This window comes from Cryptomeria japonica, chromosome 3 (genome assembly GCF_030272615.1).
Source record: "Cryptomeria japonica chromosome 3, Sugi_1.0, whole genome shotgun sequence".
Lineage (NCBI taxonomy): Eukaryota > Viridiplantae > Streptophyta > Pinopsida > Cupressales > Cupressaceae > Cryptomeria > Cryptomeria japonica.
In genome coordinates this window covers 680099065-680113480 of record NC_081407.1, presented here as the reverse complement: position 1 = coordinate 680113480, position 14416 = coordinate 680099065, and the positions used below count along the sequence as shown (strand labels likewise).

At 33.8% G+C, this 14416-nt stretch overlaps 1 long non-coding RNA gene across 1 annotated transcript; it reads left to right on the top strand.

The window, feature by feature from the left end:
* The first annotated feature begins 1217 nt into the window (after positions 1 to 1217).
* LOC131038607 (uncharacterized) lies at positions 1218 to 1919 on the top strand. The gene is made up of 2 exons (XR_009104527.2): positions 1218 to 1594; positions 1751 to 1919. It is a non-coding gene; the product is annotated as an uncharacterized LOC131038607 (long non-coding RNA).
* The last annotated feature ends 12497 nt before the right edge of the window (positions 1920 to 14416 follow it).

Here is a 14416-nt window from a genome sequence, read left to right as displayed (position 1 = left end):
GTGGCTTTTCTTCTGCTCAAGAGGATTTGGCTTAGGGTTGGCTCGAGAATCAAACTTATTCTTAGGTTTAACCGATTTGCTTTTATAGTGTGCCTGCAGGACTCTGCGAATTCCCACACTTTGGCCGAGGAATTGCATGTTATTAAACCCACCATTGGGAATTTTTGTCGATGCCCTAATATTAGGATCACCAGTGTTTCTATTTGGGCAAAGAAAACCCTCTCTTGTTTGAAGCTCGGTAGTGAAGGTTGATTAAATTGGCATTGCAATTTCTTCATCCTTTTCGAGATAACTGGCTACCATTTAGAATATGGTTGCTTCGGAAAATTATTATTGGTTTGTTGATGGGGGATGTACGGAGCCCTACATTTGTCTACACAGGCTCCATTTTAAAAAACCCACTAAGGTCGATGTTCGTCGCCTTCATTGTTATGTGCGGGTTTGTTTACACGAATCTAGATCCTATTTGGACCTGAAGCACATCTGGGGGGAGCTGCAATTTCACAGTACCCCTTGAGTCTAATTTTTTTATTACCTTCATTCTGCGATTTCCGGATGCCATTATTAATTCTGAACGCAAGGTTAGACTCATATTTTCGTCAACGCCTTGATTTCCGCATATTGCATATTTAGATAGAGCGGAGCTTTTTTTTAATTTTATAATCTCGTCATATTATACTATGTTGTTAGTATATTATAATATTAATTAAAGCGAATAATAAAATAGCACCAAAAACAAGAGTCTTTCATTGTCAACTTAAAATTAAGAAAAAATCAATTTAATTCATAACCATGACATCATATATAAGCTCAATCAGCATTATACTTTTATTTTTTTAATTTTTTTTTAAACTATCAAATTAAATTATTTTGAAATCAATACATTAACTATAACAAATATTATTTAAAAAATAAATTAAATTTATAACTTTATTATTAATATTTTTTTGCCATCTAGCTTAACCAGCACACTCTAAGCGAGGCGCTGACCCACTTAGGTGGCTGGTGTGGGACCCATTAACTCCGTTGCCTCCACTGACTCTTTTCCCGTTCCCTTGAAGCAGTCCCGTAAAACGTTGCAGTCAGCCATGCACAGTTAGACGTCTATTTCCCGCGCATGAACGAAATCAAATTCAAATAACTATTTGCCGCGCTCCGAAAATTTGAATGGAAAAAAAGTAATATAATCTCACAGCGAATGGAGGGGAAGTGCTCTGATAGACATGTCTGCAAAACGTGGAAGCATAGACAAGACCCTAAACTATTTGATCGAATGCCTCCAAGAAATGTAGCCGGTCTCATTGAATGCGATGATTGCACGATATACACAAAATATCTTTTTTTTGGAAAGGCTTCAAGCAAATGTAATGGGCCGGTGTAAATCCGGACTTGGTAACCTCTGCCTACAGCCTCCCTGCCTGTGCCAAAATGGGGACTTTGCAACTTCCAGGTGATATGAATCAGGACAAAAATATGTGCAAGTTAGGGTGAGCATCCACATGGATGGTCTTGTATTGGTGTGGAAGAAACCGGTATTAGGTTTTGCAGGCCTATTTTTAGGGTTTGGAAGGTCGCCCACCATTCAACTTGCTTGGTAGCCTCTTCTTGTTTCTCATTGTTTTTCATTTTTAACGCGCGGGGTCAATCGCAATCCATGCAGAATTGCTAATAATATAGAAGAGAATATAGGTAATAATATAGGAGAGCAAAATTTCGCCTAAAAACTGCATGACTATTTTGCATCTAACAGATGAGATGAAGGATGTTTTGGTTAATGATTCCCAAGCAACACTCCCCTTGTCCGTGGGTATGAAAGACAGGGCCTGGGCTGTCTGTGAAAGGATAGATAATCACAGAACTAGATCATTTTCCTGTATATTGAGTACAGATTTCTGTGCTCGATAAGTAAGGTTTTTCTACTTGAGGTTCATATTCTGTGCATTATAATACTGTTTTAGTACCATAGTACTATTTTAATATAGTTATTTCTTATACTGCTTGAGGAAAAAAGTTGTCATCTACAAATATCAATATTAAGATTAAGATTTCTTTCTATTTTTTCTTTATTGAATGTTTCAAATCATGTTTGTGATGATAGATTACAAATGGAAAAAGTTAAAGTGGAAAAATATTCATAGAGAATTCAAAATGATCTTAATATTGGATATTAGAAAATTCATTGTAATTATATGCAAATATTTTTTCGCATCTTGTTTTTTTTCAGTTTAAAGGATTTATTTTAATGAATTAGCGGAGAAGGTTGTATAATTTAATTTTAATTGATTTTATTGAGAATAAATTTATGTTATTATTTTCTTGAATGTTGTGATATTTTAAAAAGATGATAATGAGATTTAGTTTTGGATGATTTTTGCAATGAAACAGATTTATAAATGTTTCTTTCTATTTGATAGTATCCTCCCTATTTATGAGACTATTCATGGTTGACACTAACCATGATGACATTGCAAAAGAAACTCACTCTTCAATCCTTAATTTTTTAATTAAAAAAATTTATTTATGCAGCTTTAATTTTCTCTCAATACTAAATGATTAAATAATAATAATCTTAAAACCTCTCAAATTTGGGCAATCAATTGATCAAAGGAAAGCACATGTGAAAATTTGACATTAAAAATGGTAACATATAAAGGTCTTTTGAGAGATAATTAGATTAATATAAGAATACATGTCATCACATGATACATTACTGGATTACTCTTTAGATTTTGGTAGGGTATAACAATTGTGTGAGGCAAAATAATCCCTTATGTTAATTAAAATATATACAATTAGCTCATTGTATATTTATTTAATAAAAAAGTGGATATGTTATATTAGAAGTTATTAGTTTTCATTTATTTATTTTAAAATTTTAATTTTCAAGTGTATATTTATTATGTAGAATTTTTATCTATATAATTATAATATGATGATTTGTAAGTGTTTATGTAATATTCATACTTCATCTTGAACATGTTTCTTTTTAAAGTGATATATTGTACATAATAATTATACTTAGTTATTAGGAAAATATAATTATTCTCACCTAGGAACATAAATCACACCATTGCCTCATCAATTCTTGATTAACAATATTTGGTTGCCACATTTGTTCAATCAAAGTTACCTTTATCTTAGTCATATTGACTTAACTAATCTACTAATTACCAATTAAAATCATGACCACTTTGACTATTAACTCATTGAGTCATGTATCCAAGAGGCCTATTGTATGTACTTGATCCATTTATGTGATGGGTTGATTTGATTATTAATTGACTCAAATTTTTAATAGCATTTTGTATTGCATATTGCAACCCTCATTTCCTCTATGTTTTCTACTATCATAGCATTCTTTATTCACCTAATCCAATCTCATGTGATTAGACTCTCATTGAATTTAACATGGTATAAAAGCCTTGTTGATTTTTGGATCTTTCTCATATTCACTAAGGAGTAAGAAATTTATTTGAAGTTTCAGCTTAAAGGATTCGTTTTGGCAATTCTTGTGTCATCTAGAGTAGTTAAGAAACTAAAGTCTTTTGTTTCATCCAATTTGGACACCAAAAAATCTTCTTTTTTTATTTTTTGGTTGTATCCACTTTCTTGCCTTTTGTATATGATGCATTTTTTAAAAATAAACATAAGTGGGTGATAGCCTCGTTTGGACTTTAGGGATGTGATTTTTTATCCACCCACCTTTCTTATGAATATGTGTAATTTTATTTTTTATAAATCATAAATCAAACACTTACTAAACAAAAAATAATTTTAAGTAAAATAAACAATACATTAAATTTGAACAACATTAAAATTTAGAAATCAATATAAATTTCTTTGATTTGGAGGAATTACAATAAAATATTTTTTTTCACCTAGGGAAGTCATGTGGCCTACCTATGCATTTATTGTACATAAGATTATTTTGTGCACATACCATGAGATTATTTTGTACACTTTGATCACACAATGAATTTTCTTGTGCATAAGTCACCTAGCATAACACAACTTTCTAGTCATTGTGACTCTCTGTGGACATGGCTCCTAGTAAGTATCTAAGGATCTTGGTAGACATAAAAGCCATATTTTGTGTGTTCATAACATGATTCTAGTAAGTATCTGAAGATTCTTACTATCCCTAAAGGTCATTCCTTATATTTTGAGAAGGTATATCTATGGGCTTTCTCAATTATATCTGGTGCTATCTTGGGATGAGGACCTTTAATATTGGTATTTGGTTATATGTATACTTTCATGTATTTTTTTCAATAAAGTGGTTATGTAGGAAATGGATTGATCATCATGAATGATTTTCCAAATAATAGAGACACAAGCAATATACCATAACATGGTGATTTAAATGGGAAAAACTCTTCCAAGAGAAAAAAAACCACATTACGAAGAACACCATTGTATTTAGTAAGAAATGGGCACAAAACACGTTTGTAGACTCAAAGACTTAAGAAGCTCGTACCAACAAGATATTTAGAGAAAATTTTGAAGCATAATAGTACCTACAAAAAATCATTATGAAACCTCCATCTTAAGAAAGCAATAAAATGGAGAAGCAATAGATGAAACTAAAAATACCCAAAATGTAGCACCCAAATCTCTAGCTAAATATCTAATGTTCAATCTACAAGATAAGTCCACAAGCTAGAAAATAGCATAATCCTTGTAGTTGTCATTATCCACTTACCAACTTGGGTGTTCCATTTTTGCTCCATTATCTCCATACAAGGATACTTTATGATGTGTCATAACATGCATCATAAGTTTCTAGTGTAACTCCTTTTTTAAACTTTTTATCTGCTTTAAATGTGCTTCCATTTCTGAAGTGGAAGCCCAATTTATAGATCTACAGTTCTTTTGATCTAGGCAGTTAGTTGAACCTTTTTTTTGAAATTTTTTATCTTGAATATATCTACATCAATTTAACAAGCCTACCAATTATGCCCATTTTTATCATTGTTAGGGCATAAATGACCTTTATAGCTTACAAATGGAGTTTTCCTATTCTATTGCCTAAAATACATTTTTGTGTTTTTAACATTAGGATGCAAGGTTAAGACAACTTTCCTATCAAAATTGAATTTATCTTGAACCGTAGCATAGATAATATTGATAAAGTAATAATTATAAAGATTCCAATAGCTGGCCTTGCCTATGTTGGTGTGAATTTGGACACATCTTAACTAGTTCTTAGTTAACACCTATTCACACATGCTAAGTTTACTTAGGATAGCTTAGTTGTCACAAGGAACACAAATTTAATATTATCCACATCAATTATCCAAGGTTTAATTCTAGATAGATATGAGTCATAACTTGTTATTTAATATTAGTTTCATAATGCATCATGCATCTAATTTTGTATCAAGAGTGATTTTTACTACCTCGTCATCTCTTCCCTATATAAGCAAGCTCATTTGTACATTGTATCATATCAATTCATATCAGCTCAATATATTATTTCTTGATGATTTATTATTTCTCTCTTTGCACTGTGGAAGTGTTTGTGTTTATTATCCTGGCCTATGAGGATGCTCCAACATGGTATCAAAGCCTTTCAATTTGAATCTCTTCACTAGCCTTGTTGAGATCTTGGGATTCTTCATATTGGTGATAGATCTTTCTGCCATTTCATTTGCCACAACCCAATCTACTTCATATTTGGCTCTTGGTAAATTGCATCAGTATTTCTCCAATTTGTTCATGGGCCTACATCATCAAATCCATGCGATATTTTAGACTGCATATATTATTATCAATTTGATTGGTGCATTGCTTTGAGTCATCTGGACTTTCATTGGAAGAGTTGTGCACATTATTTTTTCAACCAACCTATGTAGCCATGCATTTATTTGGGGATGATTTACATATTTGGCTGGATCATAATTCTCTTCCAACTTTTCACTTTCTTGTTTATTTGGGAATGTGCCTAATTTGATTGTGGCATAATCATTTATAGTGGTGAAAAATTAGGGTTTCCACCACAAGAATGATGTAAACTGCTATTTTTTTTCTTAATACCATTACATTAGGGAAAGATAGGAATTAGATAGATCTAAACCTAAGAGGTCTAAATGCTAATTTGATTCCATGGGGTTTAGGACATACCCTCTTTTTTTCCCTTGAGTTGAATTGATTTGTTGAATTTGCTGAAATTAGGGAAAATGAATTGAAATTGATGTAAAAATGCGCAAATAGTGAGCTACAGTCGTTAGATCGAGTCATAAACCTGCATCTAAGGATTGTGAGAGGATTCAGACCTATTCCGAGAAGGAGTTCCTGATTTGTCAGGAACGGTGTGACGGTCGCTTTGGTCCTCCAAACTTTTCACATTCCAATTGGGGGGTGATTTGTCTCTAGAAAAAAAACTTATCCTGAAGATCACAGTTGTGTACCTATTTCCTACTCATAGAGAGAAGGGAAAATAGGTTGGAAATAGGGGTTTGCCTAAGTCAAACCCCGGCTTAGGAATTAACCTTGAATGAAGTATTGCAAATACTAAAATAAATGATGGAAAGATATACCTTAGATCTGCAATGACTGATAATGATAGTTTGCTTCATGAATGTAATCACATATGTTGTATGAAATGACATGAACATGATAAAAACCTAATCACACACATTCTTGCATATGAATGATATAATTTGCTCCACAATGGTTGAATTAAGAATATGCAACCTTGAATAACCCTAAAAATGCTTAATGATGAATAGTTCAATACTTGAATCCTTGATTACTTGAATGTGAAGACTTGGAATGCTTAGGTATGATCAAATGTATTTATATATGAGGATCTAGGACAATTTACCAATTAGATTGATCTCCAACGATCATATTGAGCCACCGACTTCATTTCTCATCAAAGAGATGGGTCTAACCCCCTCCTCGAAGAGTGAGCCCCAAATAGGGGGACTAGAGCACTAGTGACACCTTGGTCCTCCTCAATCATGGGCCAAAATCAAGACCCAAGGAGGAGGGTGTACAACTCTAGAGGGTCATTTGGTAGGTATTTGAAGCATAAAAGGCACTAAACGGACCAAGATAGGAGATGAGGGGGAGACGCGCTAAAGTAGGGGCACAAGCATAAGGTGGACCGGATAAGGAGACACATGAATATTTTTTAGAGACATCATCATGTTGCATTACAATATTAGTCTTGCATCATTTGCATACTAATTTCTATTGGTATTTTGGTATGGTTTTGTCATTGATGTCAACACCTACTAAAAACACTAGCACTTTGGAGATCCAGCAACATTCATCGGCAAGCAAATAACTATTGCACAGTTATTGGTATATGGTACACTAGCAAGATATAATGATCATCGACACTTGGAATGGCATGGAAGACACATGGTTATGTTGAAGACATCATTTGGACATCTTGTCCTGGAGTTTTGATCATTGGTATATTCATAGATGCATATTTGCTATTACCGGCAAATAGGTCTAGGGTTACACCGACATGTTCAATCAGTTATTGCATCGGATATTATATTGTTTGTAAAATGTTTTTATTGTAATATCTTGTAGAGCCGACCTACTAAAATTGGTCTTAGGTTATGGTATAAATGTAAGATCTTATTTGTAAGATCAAGTGTGGAATGCGAAAAATGATTGTGTGAAGGTATATGCGAGATTAAGCAGAGCTATACACGAAGACATCATATGAAGGTGAAGCTAGGTTTTTGTGAAAGCATATCAGCATTACACCGGTACTGAATCTAGCATATGAAGATGTTATTTTTGTGTAGTACATTCTTATTGGATTTAACCATCCAACTGTAATCAATGTGACTCCCATTTTGTGATTGAGCAGTGAGCTCTAGGTTGTTGGCCTTTCTGCATGTGCAGACCCCATTTATGTACATTTACTATCTGTAGTAGTATCATCTAATTGTGGGTAAGGTTTTCCATCGTGGTTTTTCCCCTTACAGGGTTTCCACGTACAAATATTGGTGTTATGTGTTGTGGATGACTTTGTGTTTATGTTTCATGCACTAATCCTTATCGGTATAGCAATTAACTGTTATAACTGTCTACCGGCATACTTAACTTGTTTACCGATATTAAGCATTAAGTTGGTTGAATTGTTTTTGGTTTAAATTTATTGGACAACTGATTCACCCTCCCCCCCTGCCCCTCCCCCTCAGAGTTGTCCCCGGGACCTAAAAATTGGTATCAGAGCTTTGTCCTCTTTTGCAGAAGTTTAACAGCTTGAGGAGATCCAATGTCTACTAATTATTTCAGGAAGGACAGTCTCAAACTTGATAGAACCAACTATGGCATATGGAAGATCAGAATGGAGACACATCTGAATTGAATTGGAAAAGACATCTGGGAAGTTACAAAGAATGGTTATACTGCTGCTACTCTCGGTCAGCTTAATCCACCTACCTTAGGTAAAGATGAGGAAAATGATTGCAAAGCAAGAGAAGCACTTTTGAGCGCATTATCACATCAACAAATCATGGGATTATCAGATAGGTCTACTGCTAAAGCTATTTGGGATCATTTGGAAACACTGAATGAAGGAGATTCCATAGTCAAAATTGCAAAACTTGAAAGCTTCCGAGTCAGGTATGAACATCTGAAAATGGAAGAAGATGAAAGGATTTCTGCTTTTATGAAAAGAGTAAATGAAATTGTTTTGGGTATTAAATGTTGTGGAGGAACCTTAAGTGAGGATGAAATTGTTTCAAAAGTTTTAAGAGGATTGCCACCAACATATAAAATGAAAGTCACTGCTATAAATGAGTTAAGAACAATGCCTAATACATCAGTTACCAAGGATACATTGATTGAGAAACTTTCAGCTTTTGAAATTGAAGAATTTGGTCATGTTGCTACTATAAAGACAGATTTGGCCTTTAAAGCATCAACATCATCTGCTCCATCATTTGACAAATATGATTGGAAAACCTTTTATGCAAGAGAACTTGAAGAAAGTAGGAAAGAAAATGAAGAACTTGAAGAACTTGAAGCACTATTTGCAAGAAAAATGCCTAAAGGTCCAGTTGGAAGTAAGTATGAAGGTAAAACACCCTTTAAATGTTTTAACTGCAATAAGATTGGTCACATGGCTTCAAGATGCCCTGATAGACATGCTAGACTAAGAGAAGAAGCTAGAAGACTAAGAGAAGAAGCTAGAAGAACAGACAAGCCTAACCCTGAATATCAGAAATACAGATTCAAGAAGAATAAAGACAAATCTTGTTACATTGCTGATGAAGATGTGACTAATGATTCTGATGAGGATCCGACAAACAATGGATGGGTTTTTGTTGCTATAACAGATGATCAATCGGCACCTACTGCTCAACCGGTAGTATAGGCCCTAGCAGCTAAAGTTGAAGATGAATGGATCATCGATTCAAGATGCTCACATCATATGACAGGAGACAAAGGTAAATTCTTGAACTTTCAAGAATACAATGGAGGCTTAGTGAGATTTGGAGATGACAAAGCTTGTTCAATCAAAGGTAAGGGCTCAATATCTCTTGATGGTAAGCATAACACTGACAATGTCTACTATGTTGAAGGATTAAAGCATAATCTTTTGAGTGTTGGTCAATTAGTTGAGAAAGGATTTCAATTACAATTCAAAAATGGAAAATGCAAAATCATGAACAAAACTGGTTTGGAAATTGCAACCGGTAATCAGACTAGAGGTAATATCTTTCATCTGAACAACAGTGAAAAGACATGCTTAATTGCACATATAGATGAAAGTTGGTTATGGCATAAGAGACTCTGTCATGTAAACTTTGATTGCATGGTAAAAATCAGTACTACTAAGGCAGTTAGAGATTTACCTAAAATTGTCAAACTTCAAAATACAGTATATAAGGAATGTCAATTTGGAAAACAAGTTAGAACTAGTTTCAAAAGTATTCCAGAAAAATCAAATAATGCTCTTGATTTGATTCACACTGATTTATGTGGTCCAACTAGAACTAAAAGCTTACAAGGTGATAGATATTTCATGCTAATAATTGATGACTATTCTAGAATGTGTTGGGTTACTTTTCTCAGAGAAAAATCAGAAGCACTTGGAAAGTTCAAACTGTTCAAAGCAATGGTTGAAAATGAAACTGGTAAGAAAATCAAATGTTTAAGATCAGATCAAGGAGGTGAATTTACATCTAGGGATTTTAATACATTCTGTGAAGTGAATGGAATTAGAAGACAGCTATCAGCACCTCAGACACCACAACATAATGGAGTTGTTGAAAGGAAAAACAGAACCATCTTGGATGCAACAAGAAGTATGTTATCAGAAGCAAACCTACCACATGTGTACAGAAGAGAAGCAGTCAGCACAGCGATCTATACATTTAAAAAAGTTCACATCAAAGGTGAAACCGGTAAGACCCCTCATGAACTATGGTTTGGCATTACTCCTACTCTTAAGTATTTCAGAATTTTTGGAAGTAAATGTTATATAAGAAGAGATGAGTATATTGGCAAATTTGATCCTAGAAGTGATGAAGGAATATTTCTTGGTTATTCATCTAAGAGCAAAGCATATAGATGTTTCAACAAGAGATTGCAGAAAATTGTTGAGAGTACAAACGTAAAGATTGATGAACAATTCAGAGGAACTTCAAGATATATAGACTCTAAACCGACAACAGAAATTTTGACAAATGAACCTACTCTAAATCCACCGGTACAGAATGAAGATCCAGTTACCCCGATACCATCTAAGGATTCCATAGTAATTGAGGAACAACAACAAATTAAGACCCCCCGGTATGTAAGACTGAATCATTTTGAAGATTACATAATTGGAAGCAAGTTTAAAGGAGTTATGACAAGAGGAAGATTGACAAATGAAGAGGTATGTCTTATTTCTCAAATTGAACCATCATCTGTTAATGAGGCATGTGAAGATAAATTTTGGATTAAAGCTATGGAAGAAGAATTAGAACAAATTGAGAAAAACAACACTTGGACATTAGTTCACTGGCCTAAAGATAAAAATGTAATTGGAACCAAATGGGTATTTAGAAACAAACTTAATGAAGATGGTAAGGTTGTCAGAAATAAAGCAAGACTAGTGTGTAAGGAATATTCTCAGAAAGGAGGAGTTGATTACAATGAAACCTTTGCACCGGTAGCTAGAATTGAGGCAGTTAGATTATTTTTGGCTTTTGCAGCTCACAAGAACTACAAAGTTTATCAAATGGATATTAAATGTGCATTTTTGAATGGAGATCTCGAAGAGGAAGTATACATTGAACAACCTGATGGATTTTCTTTGGAAGATGACAATGATATGTTTTGCAGGTTAAGAAAAGCTATGTATGGACTAAAATAAGCTCCAAGAGCTTGGTATGCAAGATTGGATAAATATCTTTTAAAGATTGGTTTTACTAAAGGAAATGTAGACAACAATTTATATTATAAAGTAACTAATGATGACATCTTGATTATAGAAATATTTGTTGATGATATAATCTTTGGAGGAGAAGATGGATTATGTAAGGAATTTTTTACTAAAATGTAGCAAGAATTTGAAATGTCTATGATTGGAGAAATAAAATTCTTCTTAGGATTGCAGATTTCATAGACTGATAAAGGTATATTCTTGAGTCAATCCAAATACTTAAAAGAGTTACTAAAGAAATTTGGGATGGAGAACTATAAACCGGTAAGCACACCTATGACAACAAATGACAAATTATCACAAAGGGATGAATCTACACCTGTTAATCCAACTAGATACAAATCTATGATATGAGGTTTACTGTATTTGACACAAACCAGACCTGATATTATGAATGCAGTATGTATTGTTTCTAGATTTCAAAGTAATCCTAGAGAAAATCATGAATCAGTAGTAAAAAGGATTTTTCGGTACTTACAAGGCACTATAAATCTTGGATTATGGTATCCTAGAGATGAAAACTTTGAATTATGTGCATACACAGATGCAAATTGGGCAGGAGATGTGGATGATAGGAAAAACACCACCAGCGGAGCATTCTTTCTTGGAAACAGATTAGTTTCTTGGTTGAGTAAGAAACAGAGTTGTACATCTTTATCAACAGCAGAATCGAAATATGTTGCAGCAGCAACTAACTGTACACAAGTACTATGGCTTAAGTAAATGTTGAAAGACATAAAGGTAAAATATAAGGAACCTATTACTATCTATTGCGATAACACTGCAGCAATTGATATATCTAAGAACCTGGTATTACATTCTAAAACCAAACATGTTTCTATCAAACTGAATTTTCTAAGAGAAAAAGTTGAAGCTAAGGAGATAAGACTGGTTTATGTGAATACTAAAGAGCAAATTGCAGATATTTTCACTAAACCTTTGCCTAAAGAGACTTTTGAGTATCTTAAAGATCAATTTGGAGTCATACCACCACCAGTAGAGACTCAGACAGTTGATGTTGTCATCAACCGACAGAATTAACAAATAAATCTTTTATTTCGGTCTTTGATGAAGAAGCTACCTCCCAGGGAGAGTAGTTGGTATATTAAATTAATTGGTATTTTGTATATGAACTTTGACATTTGATGTCAAAGGGGGAGAGATATCTATGGAAAAACACATTATACATTATCTTTTGGAGAGATTAGTATTGAAAAACTTTGAAAACGCATGTTGCTCCTAGAGGGAGAGATTGTTGTTTAGAAAAATTATTTTCTGGTTATGATCTTTTTGGAGATTATTGGTTTTTGATACTTGGCATTTATGTTTTGGCACTTTGATGGTTTTTCCATTTTGTGTTGCCATCAATGCCAAATGGGGAGATTGTTGGTATTTTGGTATGGTTTTGAATTTGATGTCAAAACCTACTAAAAACACTAGCACTTTGGAGATCCAGCAACATTCATCGACAAGCAAGTAACTATTGCACAGTTACTGGTATATGGTACATTGACAAGATATAATGATCACCGGCACTTGGAATGGCATGGAAGACACATGGTTATGTCGAAGACATCATCTGGACATCTTGTCCTGGAGTTTTGATCATTGGTATATTCATAGATGCATATTTGCTATTACCGACAAATAGGTCTAGGGTTACACCGACAGGATTATCTTTTCCAGATCAACATGGCACGCTATGAAGATGATTAATTATTGTTGTAAATGCATTAAGCCAACATGTTCAATCGGTTATTGCATCGGATATTATATTATTTGTAAAATATTTTTATTGTAATATCTTGTAGAGCCGACCTACTAAAATTGGTCTTAGGTTATGGTATAAATGTAAGATCTTATTTGTAAGATCAAGTGTGGAATGCGAAAAAGGATTGTGTGAAGGTATATGCGAGATTAAGTAGAGCTATACACGAAGACATCATATGAAGGTGAAGCTAGGTTTTTGTGAAAGCATATCAACATTACACCGGTACTGAATCCAGCATATGAAGATGTTATTTTTGTGCAGTACATTCTTATTGGATTTAACCATCCAACTGTAGTCAGTGTGACTCTCATTTTGTGATTGAGCAGTGAGCTCTAGGCTGTTGGCCTTTCTGCATGTGCAGACCCCATTTATGTACACTTACTATCTGCAGTAGTATCATCTGATTGTGGGTAAGGTTTCCCACTATGGTTTTTCCCCTTACAGGGTTTCCACGTACAAATATTGGTGTTATGTGTTGTGGATGACTTTGTGTTTATGTTTCATGCACTAATCCTTACCGATATAGCAATTAACTGTTATAATTGTCTGCCGACATACTTAACTTGTTTACCGATATTAAGCATTAAGTTGGTTGAATTGTTTTTGGTTTAAATTTATTGGACAACTGATTTAAGATAAATGTATTGATAACGTCGTGAAATCTTTGGCGGAACTGATAATTTTGAACAATCATCGGACTTAATTATTTGACCCAAGCTTGCGAATTGGATCAATTATTTAACAGGTTGATTAATATGAACTTGGGCAAGTAATAATGGTGAGACGAGCTTTAGAGGGGTCGACAGAATTTAAGAATACGAACCATAATATGTGTATTGGCATTTATTAACCTTGAGAAGTAATCTGGAGTGTTTCCTTCATTTGTGTCAAGTTTCAATTGTGAACTGAGGCATATCATCACCGAAGAACTACTGTGACGGGAGTTGCTTATATGAGCCAAGTCTATATCTGAGACAGAGTTGATTATGATTTGAGTGTCGGTTGTCTTCCCTTCCTGAAGTGAGTATTCCATCAGGACCTAGAATTATTGTTCTAAGCATAGCTGCAGTAGAAAGGGTGAGAGTACGAATTACATATCGACTGTTATGTTCTCTGTTTATCAATATCAATGACTTCAAATGTTGAATATTAATATATCACCTGATGTTGTAGGACGAGATTCCTTGCCCAAAACAAATTGATCAAGGCAACGATACTCAAAGATCGATAACATG